Raw genomic sequence first — 12,292 nt, 5'->3', positions numbered from 1 at the left:
TCCACTCAAGTACCTACTCAACAAGGCAGCATTGATAGGCCGCTTGGCCAAATGGGTTATGATCCCGAGTGAATTTGATAGAGTATGTGGACCGCAAATCTATCAAGGGATATGTTATTGTAGATCAACTAGCTAATGCACCACTCAAAGATGACCATCCTCTTATTTCCAACTTTCGGGATGAATAAATTTTCATGATCACAACTACACAACCTTGGAAGCTTTATTTTGATGGCTAATACACCAGACATGGCTTGATAACATCCCGAAGACCTACAAGCTCACTTTCCCATGCATAAATAATATAGCAGAATATGAGGCCTTGATCACATGACTTAGATTGGCCATACAATGGAATCTAAAAGAGCTACAAGTATATGGAGATTCCCAGCTAGTCATCCGACAAGTCACTGATGAATACCAAACAAAGGATGATAAGCTCATACCATACAAAAAGGATGGTGGATAGTTTCAAACAATCATTTACAACTATCACATTTGAGCAAGTACCAAGAGATCAAAATCAAGTTGTCGACACAATGGCTACAATTGCATCTCCTGGATCTTCCACAAAATTCGACATGCTATGAGTTCTTGGTAGAACAACTTTGGATCCCCGCTTATGATATCCCTGAATATGAAATGATATGTCGCCTTATCGGTTCCGATTCCCCATGGTACGGTGAATTTTTCACTTACTTACGTGATCACACACTTCCCCCTAACCAATCAAACAACCAACGAAAAACCTTTATCCGCCAAACCACTCAATGCACCATCATTGCCGAAACCCTATACAGACGAAGTCTTGATGGTACTCTCCTTTGATGTTTGGAACAAGATGAGATAATGAAAGCCTTGGAAGAGGTACATGAAGGAATTTGTGGGGCTCATTCAAATGGTCCTTCACTAGCAAAGAAAATCATGTGAGCTGAATACTATTGGCCCTCTATGGAAAAAGAATCCTACTACTTTGTCAAAAAGTGCAAGAAGTGCCAAGTTCATAGAGATCTGCTACATGCTCCAACACAGGAATTACAACCTATCACAACACCATGGCCCTTTTGTCAATAGGGACTTCACCTTGTGGGTAAAATCCATCCATATTCATCCAATGGTCATAAATTCATCATTACCGCCACATAATACTTCATATAGTGGATCGAAGCCATTCCACTTACCCATGTCACTGGCAAGCAGATTGCCTCATTCATCCTTGATTACATCATCTTTCGCTATGGTGTACCCATTTCCATCATCACAGATAACGAGATTCCTTTCAAAAATCAAGATGTCTGTGAACTTTGTGAGAAGTTTCATATTCAACATTATTTTTCCACCCCATATTACCCAAGAAGGCAATGGTCAAACCGAAGCATCAAATAAAAGTATATTGAGGATCCTCAAAAAGACAGTCAATGATGATGGTCGTGATTGACACATTCGTTTAAATCCAACACTATGGGCATATCGAACTAGCATTCAAACCCCTACTGGCACAACCCCCTACTAACTGGTTTATGGATCAGAAGCCATCTTGCCTATTGAGGTTGAATTATCATCTCTACGGGTCTCCTTGCACAATCTAATAGATTATGAAGCATACCGAGTCTCACGTCTTCAGGACTTGGAACTGCTTGATGAAAAGTGACAAGCTGCCTACAACCACCTAAAAGCCTATCAACATCGTATGAGAAGAAGCTACAATCATCGGGTCAAACCTCACACATTTGAAGTCGAAGATCTTGTTCTCAGGGAGAATCCTCGCAATCGACCGAACAGAGAACACCAGGGCAAATTTGAATCCAATTGGCTGGGTCCATATGTCATCACTATCGTCTTCGATTCTAGGGCATATTAGTTAGCAACTTCAGAAGGAGAACCACTAGTAGATCTGATCAACAACATGCATCTCAAAAGGTTTCATACATAAGCTGTGCAGAGCATCAGACTCCTCCAATGTTAGAAAATACCAAAAACATTCAGAAAATAGTCCTGAACAAAATACAAAAATATAAAAAAATCAAGAAAATAGGAAAGAAAAATTATTCATCCAAACAGAGAAAACCAATCCGATGGCGCCTTGGGTAAGTACGATGGTGAAAACCTGGTAAACAGGGGCCATTCGCAAAGGCTATGGCTCCATTGCCTTTCGGACTTGTTGCGATCACATCCATTCACCCATCATTTATACCATGGCTTGTTATTGATCTACAATCAGGGTTGTTACTTCATATGTCCCGCGTCACACTTTCATAGCGACATCTAACTGGGGGCAAATATTCTTAAACCTATTTATGGGAGTGGATTCTCCATTGCTTGTAATTCATTGAGTTGCTCATTTAAAAATGTCTTGAAATAATACCAAAAACATTCATAAAATCTCAACAAAATTCCCAAAAACATTTGCAAAAAGTCCAAAAGAAAATACCAAAAACATTTACAAATATTCAAAAAAAATCCCTAAAACATGACAAAAACATCAAAATCAATCAAAAAAATTGCAATGTATATTATTCCTTGTACATACACATCACAAACAAACACAACACAACATTTTGAGCTACTCAAACGATGACCACCTATCAAATCAAACAACCAATCAAAACATTTGCACAAAATTGTCTTCACAAGGATGCATCCTTCCTCATAGACAAGACATGGTAACATTTTCTTTGACATGAAAATTCAGTTTGACTAATAAGTACTTGGTCAATTTGTTATTTGTTTTTTTATATCAGGTTCCTATGCTACTTTAGGATATCCACAAGTGATTAGAGTAGCCGAGATGGTTCCTGATATCTTTTTCTTTGTTTGCTCTTTTTGGATTGTTCCAATGAAGTTTTGGGGCATGTACTAATGGTGTCTACGTGGGAAGTTCACTAAGCTACGTGATCTTATACAAAAATACAGTCATGGATCACTATGGCTTACTGACTACAACGTATACCTCGACCATTTGTACATGAACTAGAATGGAGGGGAACTTTCCTTGTTTGCGATGTTTGCTTACAGGTGAAACACTCAACCGTGGTTTCGGATACCTCGGCCAAGATCAATACTACCACGCTCAATGATGAAAATTAAGCACTGTGAATAATCCATGGATTGTCATTTCATCTCATCGATTTATATTGCATTCCGTCGCATATCACCCATCCATTTGCTCATTCATTGTTCATTGTTTGCATGCAATTAATTCAGGTTTCTATGAGAAAGCTAAGCCTAATATAAATTTGTCTTGGGTACAATCACGGCGGAGTTCTCTGATACATCATCTCACATCTCCATTCCATATCTGTATTTTCCAACCAGCTTGACATTCATATATCATGTAGGCATGGCATTATCATTTAGTTGCATTAAATGCATTCATTTCATTACCATTTAGTTGCATTTAGATTCATTAAATACATTCATTCATTCATTTAAGTGCATTCATTCATTCATTCATTTAAGTGCATCCATTCATTAAGTGCATTCAGATATGCATTTAAGTGCATTTGTTTATTCATCCATTAAGTGCATTCATTTAATCATTAAGGTGCATTTATTATCATTTAGTTGCATTTCAAATCATTTCATTCATTTAGATGCATTTCACATCATTTCATTCATTTAAATTCATTAAGATGCATTCATTATCATTTAGTTGCATTAAGTGCATACATTTATTATCATTTAAAGTGCATTTATTATCATTAAGTTGCATTCATCTAATCATTAAAATACATTCATAATCATTTAGTTCCATTACGTACGTTCAGTCGTTCATTTAGTTGCATCTCAATCATTAAGTTGCATTCATCTAATCATTAAAATACATTCATGATAATTTAGCTCCATTACGTACATTCAGTCATTCATTTAATGACATTTTATTCATTAAAGTACAACCATTTAGTCATTTAGTACATGCATTCATCATCATTTAGTTACATTAAGTGCATTTATTTTCAAATCATTGACATAGATCCATTAAGTGCATTCATTTAGAAACATGCATGACATTGTTCATAAACATTTCATTCATTTAGATTCATCTTAAAAACATGCATTGTTCATTCATATCATTATCTCATCATTTCAACATGTGCAGTATTATCTATCACAATATCATTATTCATTATCTAATCTCATCATTTAGCATAAAACATCATCATTTCATCACATTAATATCATTACAAAAGCATCATCCATCTATTAACCTACATCCACGTGTTAGAAAATCATCCATATCATACATATAGAAATCATATAATCAACATGTACATCTAGAACATAAACATCTCCATATCATGTATCTAACCATAACTCATATCATCATCCTGCATAAAGTGCACATATCATCATAGGGATACATATCATATCATCACCACAAAAATGAGATCTCATCATATATTGCATCAACAAGAATACATGTATCGGAGTATAATGATGTCTAAAAATATTGGCTACCAAGAACCATCCAAGTATCAATCTAATAACAATGTTACAATGCATAGAAATACCTCAAATGACACTCTGGCCAGATGCTGCTCCCCCACCACCCTCACCATCTCACCGAGGAGGACCCATCACACCACTGCTACTTTGACCCCTCTGTGACCGCTCTGATCTCTCCCACCGCATCTGGGAGTAGCTCATCGCTCGCTGACTAATTGGCACAACCTGCTCATATAATCCCCGCCAATAGTCGATCTCTGCCCCTTCCGGCCGCATCTCCCTCAACACCTCCCCAGTCGGACCCTGTCCCTATGATCCCTCCAAAACTTGAGCTCTATCCTGTAGCTCCATCACTCTATCTACCGGATCATCTCTCTCTAGCATAACTACAGTCAACTCAGCCTCCCATGCAAAAAGATGGACATCCCTAGCTACAATCTCTGCATCTCTATCCTCCAACTGTGCCTCGACTACTGTCAGTCAAGTTTGCAACCGTAATATCATAAACTCTCACAGGTCTCCCTCTCCCCCACCTACGACACCCTGTCCCATCTCCATAGGCTCCTCTCCACCACCTGTGGCTCCCTATCCCATCTCCATCGCCTCATCACCACCCTCTCCCCCACCGACATCTCTCCCTCCTACTTTCGATGCTCCCTGTATCAGCAAACCCTATGACAGGCGTAATGACTGCCCACCTCTTCCTCTCTCCTCTGTAATCGTACTCCTCCACCACCTCCACCTCCAAATCCACCTCCCCCACCACCTCCCTCCTCTTCCTCCTCCTCCAAAACCTCCCCCACCTGCTCCACCTCCACCTCCTACTCCTCCTCCAAAGCCTTCGCCACCCCTGCCTACTCTCCTCCTTCGTCATGGTGCTATGTCATCCTCAAATGGTGGTATAGGCTCTACAGGATTTGAAATCCGCAGAATCGGATGAGCGGTGCGATACTGTGTATACTCCTCTATCACCCCCGCATCTACAACCTCTGGCCTCATCTGCCATGGTCTCACCTGTAATGTCCGGAACTCCGCAAGGGCCTGATCATAGGGAAAAACTGTCCCCCATTGCCATCTCTCCTACACTACCCGTGCATACTCCCCCGAACCCCTTGACATACTCTACCTCCGCCCAAACTATCTCATCACTCTCCATGACAACTGTCTCTCCACAACATAGGATGTACAACCAATAAAAATGAGTCACATATACATATGGTAAGGGCTCTCCATCATCCTCTCAGTCCTCACAATCAGTGTAAGGCCTCCATATGACCGTATCTAAGTCATCTAATGCCCGCTGCTAAAACTCCAACTTCCTTAAATGGGGCTGGGTCATCAAACCTCCATACATAAAAAAACATAGGGCTGATCTATCGCCCTAAACCTCAAACATACCAACCGTGTGACTGGCAAGTGCTCCCAAGCCCAGATATGTAACAAAGTGATCCCTACACCTAGTGATCTACTCTCTTGGTACACTGCCTCGTGCAAATCCCTATAAAGGTACGCCAACACACATGGCCCCCATGCATAGAGGGTCCCCTCTGTTACCATCTGCTCTATCACCTGGCCCCAACCAACAACCAATCCATGCGAACGTCGATTGGGGCAAAGCAAACCCCCAATTATACCTGCTAGTACTGATGGTAGAGGCTCATACAATGCTGCTATATCGTCCCACACCATAGAGCCATCCTCAATGTATACATCCTCAGCAAATATCCTCTGTATGGTTGTCGTCCTCAGCTGACGATCATATGTCATGAGCTCCCCTCTAATTGGGATATGCAGTATCCTCCAAATGTCCTCCAATGTCACAATCATCTCTCCCATCACCAAATGAAAGGAGCACGTCTCACTGTGCCATCGCTTGGTCAACGCTGTCAATAATCCGTGATTCGTTTGAATCACGAATAGGTACATCATGTCATATAAACCGGCTACACATACACAATCGATCTCTACCTCAGACAATTGCTCATGCAGCTGCTGTGTCCCAGGATGTCGCTCTCGCATCTGTAAGACGAGAATATCCTCCTACACATATCAACAAATATCAGTTGTTTTGCTACAAACTTTCTTAAGTTTCAACGTAGACTATCAACAGATACTTTTTAATCAAGTATCTTTGGGTCTCAACAGGTAATCGATTATGGCAATCCTAGACTACAACATGCATTTATCACAATGACCTAGTCTCAACAGGGCTGCTATAATTTACCAAAACAATCAATCAATCAATCAACATAGACATCAAGTGATATTTTATCTAACACTGGGTCATCTATCACAATTGCGCCAGTCTGCTGACAATAGCACTACAATTGAAGTACAAATGCGCTAAAACAACAATCGTGCTGCAACTATACCATTGCGCTATTTTATTGCAATAGCGCCATAACAAGCGCACAAATGCGCTAGAACTACAAAAGCGCTATAACTATGACACCAAAGCGCTAAACGTACAAACGAGCTAAAATGACTATGCAATAGCGCCATTGTGACACCATAGCGATACTTTAGGCGACAAAAGCGCTAAACACAGGTTTAGTGCTATTGTCTTCCTTGGACTTTGACGCTTGAAAAAACATGATAAAAATGTATCAAAAACAAAATTCAGCATTTGCGTACCGTTGGTCTGTAGTCCTTTGGCCGCTGGTATTGATGGATCCGCTCTAGCCGATGATCTGCTATAAGCATGACCATGATGACTGTTGCTCACTCCTTCACCAAAGGTCACTATCAGAGCTCCAAATTACCAGAGAGATAGGTGCAAATGAGACTGTTTTACCCCTTCCCCTCCAAATATACCCCCCAGCCCTAAACCTACTTCACCCCGCTCACCGTCGTGGTCACTGTGAACTTCGAAAGCCTCTCATTTCTCTGTAGTCACTCCGTTCTCTCCCATTTTTTCACCATTATTTCTAATTTCTTCTATTCTACCTCCCTCCAACTTCTTTCTCTTTTTCGTGAGATCGCCCGATTTTTTGAAGTTTTTCGACCCATCTCTTGAGGAGGCATACCACCCACTATATTAACATTTATGGGGCATATTTCTCATACCTATCTTTCTTTCTTTGAAACGACGTGATAAACCGCACCGTCTCAAAGAGGAACAAATGTAGACACATAAATCTGTCCACTTAATTAAATGAATATTTAGTATTTATTTGATTATTTAACCATCAATCATCAGTTAATTAAATTCATATTTAATTAATTCATCTTAAACCTCTTCTCTTATTAATTAAATAAATTATTCAATTTATTTAAATTAATTCATTAAGCCATACTCTAACAATTAATTAAATGAATAAAGCATATTTGTTTAAATTAACCCCTTTCCTCATTTAAATAAATAAATAAATAAATAAATATTTATTTAAATCTCCAAAACCCATCCCACTTGTTTTTTCCTACAAATACAAGTTGCACCAATAAATAGATTTTATTTCTAAATAAAATTCTATTTTCTCTCACCCACCAAACCCACTTGCATCCTAAAACCCTTCTAGATTCTTCTAATCCATTCCAAATTAGCGTAATCCCCCTCCCTAATTATTGTCACATTGCTAAGCAAAGAGAAGTCACTTCTCAAAGTTTCTAAAGTCTTTGAAAAGCATTAAAGGCCTTATGTCCTCAACAAGTTAACCCCCAAAGTCTTCTAAACCATTTATGGTTCTTACATAACTATTTATGGCTCTTACATAACCATTAATGGTTAAACTCAACTCACCCACATGGTTAGAGGCTTTTCCTCTAACTCAACCCTCATTTAACTCATGGGTCTCTTCAAGCATTCATTGCTTTGACCATGGTTATCCCCACTAACTCTTGCACAAGAATTTATCCATTGGATAAAGACAATATTCATTAGATAAAAGATTTATTCATTAACTCAAGCCTAACCAAACCCTCCCAGGGTAACCTTCGTGTCATCTCAAACATTTAATACTTCTTCCCTCTCCTCTCAAGCCATCTCATTTTGACATTTGTCATCATGGGTTTGGGTTGAAAGCCATCAGATGGATCACAAACCCATCAATCCTGGCCCTTGTTAAGATTACTCAATCTTGACCATCCATTGCCCTATTTCCCCTATAAATAGAGCTCTTATTCTTCATTTTCAAGATCAGAAGACTTTGTGCATCAAACTTATAGTCATTTTAGAGAGCATTTAGAAGCATTGACATTGTTATTTTACTAAAATTTATATAGACTAATTAGGTGCTTTCTCATAGTAACTTATTTACACTTGCATGAGCATTTGTTCTCATTTTTTTACAACCATCTTGAATCTTCATAAGACATCCATGAATAGTGCAAAAAGATGAGAGCTACACTCATGTGGGACTTGGAGAGGAGATGAACAAGGGAGGAGCATCTTGGGGGGTTTTCTTTCCCTTTTTCGTTTATGTGTGCTTCTTGTTGTTTGCTTTATATCTCTTGATATGCATGTTAAGGTTTTTAAGTTCATTTGTGTTTCGTTTTGGTTGTGACTAACATATTAACATCTGAACTTGTCTTTTGTCTTTTGTGCCTTTTAGCATGCATCAACCACAATTGACACGTATGTGAGCTAGAGGTATATTGCTCATCTTTCCCAAATCAACTTATTCATTGCTCTAGTGGTTTGATTGTGAATGCAGTATATTATGCTCCAAAAAATGTAGAACGTTGCCAAACCTTTGGGTCATAGGTGTATGCTAGAATATTGAAGAAAAGCGAGCTTATTTGCATTCACCAGTTCTATTATTTCTCAAACTTGTTATTGTCTGCTTTGTCTTTTAGTGCTATTTTCAAATTTTCAATAGTTGTATCGTGTGTGTGAAGTAGGATACTTGCAACTGCAACACAAACACTCAATAGATCATTACAAGCATGGTTAGCAAATTGAAATCAAATGAAAGATAAACCATGAAAAAGCAACCTATCGCCTCCTAAAAGATACGAGTGTGGATTTTCTCTCAGAGCTAGATGAGCAATCCCAGTGACTTGACTACACCTAGATGGAGGATTTAAAGGGATATGATATGCATGATTAAGCTAGATGATGATGGATTAGTGCTATATGATTCAACAATTATACTAGAAAAAAAGATTGATTATGCCATATGATTCAAGATGCAATTGCCTATAATAGCAATGCTTAAATGATATGCAAGAAGTGATATGCCTACAATAACAATGCTCTAAAATGACATGAGATGGGATGCACCTATAATAACAATGCATAAGATGAAAATGAGATGGGATGTGCCTATAATAACAATGCATAAGATGAAAATGAGATGGGATCCTTTATGCTCCAAAATGGGGGGTATTTATAGGATTTCCAAGGCCAGGGGTGAGGTGGCAGGAATCAACGATCAAGATTGAGTTTGAAGATATCAAGGGTCAAATTGTAAGAGGTTGGAGAAGAGGTTGAAGGGAGGGACACTTGTCATCTCTGTGGTGACAAGTATCAAGGAGCCTTTCTCATAAGAGGGCAAGTGTCCAAGGGAGGAGATATGTGACATAAGTGCCATGTGTCTCAAGGGGAGAATATCCATCCCATAGGAGGTTAGGATGTGCAAGATAGGATAGGGTTAGTTAAACCTAGGGTTAGGTGGAATGGGTTAGGTTAGGGGATGGTTAGAAGTTAGGAGGCATGTGGGTAAAAACTCAAATAATAGGAAAAGGCTAATTAACTTTCAACAACTCGTAAATTGTTTTGTTTTAATTAATTAGGGGATTAGAAGAAAGGAATTAAATGGGGAGAGGATTAATTAATCAAAGGGGACTATTGAAATGAACCTATTAAATAAATCCTTAGATTTATTAATAAGCAGATGAATGAGGGAATTTAATCAATTTGGTAATGAATTCAATTAAATTGGGAAGGGGGATTAGATAAATAATTGCTTATTTAATCAATTATCTTCAAACCATTTTTTAGGTGTATACAACTTGTATTTAACATCAATAAGTCTAATTGACACCACTTTTAAATGATATTAATGTAAATAGTCTTCAACTTGTTTGCTTCCTTCATCTCTATAAGAAGAAAAACCAAGATTGCATAGAGGGGTTTTGAATTCTGTTTTGGGGAAAAGGGTGTATGATGTAAACGATTTAATACATAATTGGAGAACTTGCAGTGATATAGTGTTCTTGATTTGGTTTTAGTTATTTGATGAAATTAATGAAAAGACATCATTTGGCCATCTCTAGTTTGTGTTTCTTATTATCATATGAATTAGTATATTAACGATATATTTGATTTGTCAATACAATTTTATGTTTTTTGTGTGATTTATTTAATGGGTTTCCTCAAGCAGGAGTTAAATTCTATTGATTAGATTGCAGTGATTAGAGGAATTCAATTTGGATTAAGAAGAAGGGTTTTATGATAGAGCTGCTTGTACATTTATGTCACGCATAAACATAATTTATTGCCAAATAACTAGAATCCCTGCCATTGAAGGAACATGTATTGATTTTGTGGTTAGAATTCGTTGCCTTATGGAGAAGACACCAATTAATTTTAGCTCCAAAATAGATAAAATATAAAATAATCTTTATTTTGAATTACATTGGTAGGATTTAGTTTAGTTTCATTTTTCTATTTTCACCTCATGCTCATGGAAAATAGATAATAAAGAGATAATTGAATTGAAGTTGTGATCAAATAAACCTTAAGATTGTGTTAGCTTTTATCTGCTTAAATATCATCATATAATTTGGAAAAGTGATCAAATAGTGGTGATTATGGTTCACTCGCTAAGGTTTAGCAAAGTCTAAAGAGCAAAAGATATTAATCTTCTTGGTTAATTCTTGTTCATTGGCCAAGTTCGTCATTATACTTGAAAATAAGGTTTGGCATACCTTTAGAGTGTAATGATTTGTTGATTTGGGAACCAACACAATGTAAGGGTAAGTGCATACCAAGAGATTGGAGAATAATAGTTAATCTATATATTAATGATCATATTGCGTACTAAATACAAATGAGACCATCTTAAGGTAGGGTATATCGAGAGATTGACAACTTGACACAATATATATGTGTTGATTCATACTTATGATCATTTGTTTATTATAGTAGGCAATTAGTAGGACCAACTCAAGGGTAAGGTATGTAGGAGTTTGATAACCAAAAGATAAAATTATTTTCTATTTTATATTTTGCTAGTTAATTAGTTATCATTAAGAGTCAAGAAAGAGATAGTAGTTTTTTGTATAGATGATCCATATTTATGCGATTGTTAATTGAATGCTTTAGCTAAAGTGATGTTAGATAGTTGCAAAGATAGTTAGTCTAGTATACCACATGATCCATGTTAGTCAGATATCATGTGAGGTAGAAGGGATATAATTTTGCTCTTTTTTTGGAAATATGATTAACAATATTTCTTTATGTATTCTAAATCTATGACACGCTTTAATGTGTAAATGTAGATACAAGTGCAAGTTAACAAAGTTGCATTTGAAGTGATTCACCTCTAGGTGTTTCTTGATCACAAGGGGAATGCAATTTTTTTGATTGCTAAAGAGTCACTAACCTACCCTTCTCTTGAAACAAAGTCCAATTTCCTCTATGAGGGCATTGACATGGCAAGAGTTCAAGTGCTTGCAAGCATGATGGTTCTTGTACTATGTATAGATGAGAGCTCATGGTCATAGCCTTCATAGTTGGTTCTACTTATCTTACCAATATTTAATTTCTCCCATTGTTGTAATAAAATGAACTCCATTATGGCCATATAGGTAGTGACAAAATTTTCTTGTCTCACTCTAGGTATTTCGTATCCCAAGGTCCCTAGCTAACCATTTTAGGAAGTACAAATACTAAGAAGTAGGT

The sequence above is a fragment of the Cryptomeria japonica genome, chromosome 2, assembly GCF_030272615.1.
Source record: "Cryptomeria japonica chromosome 2, Sugi_1.0, whole genome shotgun sequence".
Taxonomy (NCBI): Eukaryota; Viridiplantae; Streptophyta; class Pinopsida; order Cupressales; family Cupressaceae; genus Cryptomeria; species Cryptomeria japonica.
Note: the sequence above shows the minus strand (reverse complement) of the source record.